Source organism: Kogia breviceps, chromosome 3 (assembly GCF_026419965.1).
Source record: "Kogia breviceps isolate mKogBre1 chromosome 3, mKogBre1 haplotype 1, whole genome shotgun sequence".
Classification (NCBI taxonomy): domain Eukaryota; kingdom Metazoa; phylum Chordata; class Mammalia; order Artiodactyla; family Physeteridae; genus Kogia; species Kogia breviceps.
Window position 1 is genome coordinate 65,260,732 of NC_081312.1, and position 3,394 is coordinate 65,264,125.

General features: G+C 38.0%; 1 non-coding gene across 1 annotated transcript; it reads right to left on the reverse strand.

The window, feature by feature from the left end:
• Positions 1 to 1,685: 1,685 nt before the first annotated feature.
• Positions 1,686 to 1,811, reverse strand: LOC131754196 (U6atac minor spliceosomal RNA). Its single transcript, XR_009335227.1, has one exon. It is a non-coding gene; the product is annotated as a U6atac minor spliceosomal RNA (small nuclear RNA).
• Positions 1,812 to 3,394: the final 1,583 nt, after the last annotated feature.

Consider the following 3,394-nt stretch of genomic DNA (forward strand, 5'->3'; position numbering starts at 1 on the left):
CTGTTGTTGTATCCATGTTGCTGCAAATGGCATTATTTCATTCTTTTTTATGGCTGAGTAGTAAGCCATTGTATGTATGTACCACATCTTCTTTATCCATTCATCTGTCAGTGGACATTTAGGTTGTTTCCACATCTTGGCTATTGTGAATAGTGCTGTTATGAACACTGGGGTGCATGTATCTTTTTGAATTATAGTTTTGTTTGGGTATATGTCCAGAAATGGGATTGTTGGATAATATGGTACCTCTGTTTTTAGTTTTCTGAGGAACCTCCATACTGTTTTCCATAGTAGCTCTACCAACTTACATTCCCACCAACAGTGTAGGAGGATTCCTTTTTCTCCACACCCTCTCTAGCATTTGTTATTTGTAGACTTTTAAATGATGGCCATTCTGACCTTTGTGAAGTGGTACCTCATTGTAGTTTTGATTTGCATTTTTCTAGTAGTTAGTGATGTTGAGCATCTTTTAATGTACCTACTGGCTATCTGTATGTCTGCTTTGGAGAAATGTTTATTAAGGTCTTTTGCCCATTTTTTTTGATTGGGTTTGTTTCTTTTGTTGTTGAGCTGTATGAGCTGTTTTTTTTATTTTGGAGATTAAGTCCTTGTTGGGCACATCATTTACAAATATTTTCTCCCATTCCATAGGTTGTCTTTTTGGTTGTCTTATGGTTTCCTTTGCTGTGCAAAAGCTTGTAAGTTTGATTGGGTCCATTTGCTTATTTCTGTTTTTATTTCTATTGCCTTGGGAGACGGACCTAAGAAAACATTGGTACAATTTACGTCAGAGAATGTTTCGCCTATTCTCTCTTCTGGGAGTTTTATAGTGTCAGGTCTTATATTTAAGTCTTTAAGCCATTTTGAGTTTATTTTTGTGCATGGTGTGAGGGTGTGTTCTAACTTCATTGATTTACATGCAGCTGTCCAACTTTCCCAGCACCACCTGCTGAAGAGACCTTTTTCCCATTTTATATTCTTGCCTCCTTTGTCAAAGAACAATTGACTGGAGGTGTGTGGGTTTGTTTCTGGTCTCTCTGTTCTGTTCCACTTATCCGTATGTCTGTTTTTGGTACCAATAACACACTGTTTTGATTACTGTAGCTTTGTAGTATTGTCTGAAGTCTGGGAGATTTATGCCTCCTGCTTTGTTGTTGTTTTTTTTTTCCCCCTTGGGATTGCTTTGGCATTTCTGGGTTTTTTATGGTTCTATATAAAGTTTAGGATTATTTGTTCTAGTTCTGTGAAAAATGTCATGGATAATTTGATAGGGGTGGCATTAAATCTGTAGATTGCTTTGGGCAGTATTGCCATTTTAACAATGTTAACTCTTCCCAAGAACATGAGATATCTTTCCATTTCTTTAAATCCTCTTTAATTTACTTTATTAATGTTTTTATAGTTCTCAGCAAATAAGTCTTTCACCTCCTTGGTAAGGTTTATTCCTAGGTATTTTATTTTTTTAGTGAGATTTTAAAAGGTATTTTTTTTATGTTCTCTTTCTGATATTTCATTGTTAGTGTAAATAAATGCACTGATTTCTGAATGTTAATCCTGTATCCTACTTTGCTGAATTAATTTATTAGATCTAGTAGTTTTTGTGTGAAGTCCTTAGAGTTTTCTATATATAGTATCATGTCATCTACAAATAGTGACAATTTTACCTCTTCCCTTCCAATTTGGATAAAAAACAATGGTTAGATGCCACGAAGTAGGTGGAAATGCCTTAACCATATGCATGTTGTCAGGCCCAAGGGCCTCTTCCATTGTTGTCAAGGGGAGTGCTAACCTTGTCTCCTTTTATACAACACTGGATAGAGAATTTTTTGACGAAATGTTTAGCTGAAAGCAACTGATGAGGTTTAATTCCTGAACAGCGCAACTAACCTTCTGGAATGAGATTTAAAGTAACAGCATACACTTTCTTCTGATGGACCGTATTTTAAAACCAATGTGATATTGCCCTTACTTTGGGAAATATTTCCAAAAAGCTATGAAATAGATCTTCAAAAATGTTATACATATGCAAACACAAATATTGTTCCAAAATCATCTGTGTGTGTGTGTGTGTGTCCATGTAGGCACAAAGGATTCACACTTTAAGTCAGACTGTCTTGGGTATCTTGCTAAAACTCTTTCTTACTAGTTCTTAGAAAATTTTAATATGATAGCACCAGGGAGCCTGAGGCAGCATCACTTATGGTGGTGAGGCAGAGTAATGTTTTGAGATACTCACCTGAATTGTTTGCTGAATATTTTTTTCCTCTCCTGAATTTTAATTAGGTAGGTCTTGTGGGGTTTTTTTTTGTGTGTGTGGTACACGGGCCTCTCACTGTTGTGGCCTCTCCCATTGCGGAGCACAGGCTCCGACACACAGGCTTAGTGGCCATGGCTCATGGGCCCAGCCGCTCTGCAGCACATGGGATCCTCCTGGACCGGGGCACAAACCCACGTCCCCCACATCAGCAGGCGGACTCTCAACCAATGTGCCACCAGGGAAGCCCATAGGTAGGTCTTGTTTTATTATCCAGTCTGCCATTCTGTGTCTTTTGATTAGAGCATTATTCCATTGACATTTAAAGTAATTATGATATGTATTTATTGCCATTTCAAACCTTGTTTTCCATTTGATTTTGTATTTCTTCTTTGTTCTTTTTTTTTGCTTTTCCATTTTGTAGGTTGATGGGTTTTTAAAAAATTGTGCTTGTTTCTTTCTTTTTGTGACTCTTTTACATATTTTTGATTTGTGATTAGCCTGGTTTTCAAGTATGTTAACCAATAACTATATCTACTTGCTTTAGACTGATAGTCATATAAGTTCAAACACTTTTTTTTTTTTTGTGGCTGTGTTGGGTCTTCATTGCTGTGTGCAGGCTTTCTCTAGTTGTGGTGAGTGGAGGCTACTCATCATAGTGGTGCATGGACTTCTCATTTCAGTGGCTTGTCTTGTTGTGGAGCACAGGCTCTAGGTGTGTGAGCTACAGTAGTTGCAGCACCCTGGCTCAGTAGTTGTGACACACAGGCCCTAGAACACGCAGGCTTCAGTAGTTACAGCACGTGCCTTCAGTAGTTGTGACATGCAGGCCCTAGAGCGCTCAGGCTTCAGTAGTTGTGGCGCATGGGTTTAGTTGCTCCGTAGCATGTGAGATCTTCCCGGACCAGGGATCGAACCCGTGTCCCCTGCATTGGCAGGTGAATTCTTAACCACTGCACCACCAGGGAAGTTCCCAACACATTCTAAAAGATTTACATTTTCTTATTCCCCTCATCTATGTTTTGTGATCTTGATGTCCTATTTTACATCTTTATGTTTATACTTTTGCTGTTCATTGTAGTTATAATTGCTTTCAGAAACTTTTTGATTTTTGTTTAAAGTCTATGTACTAGCTTGTTT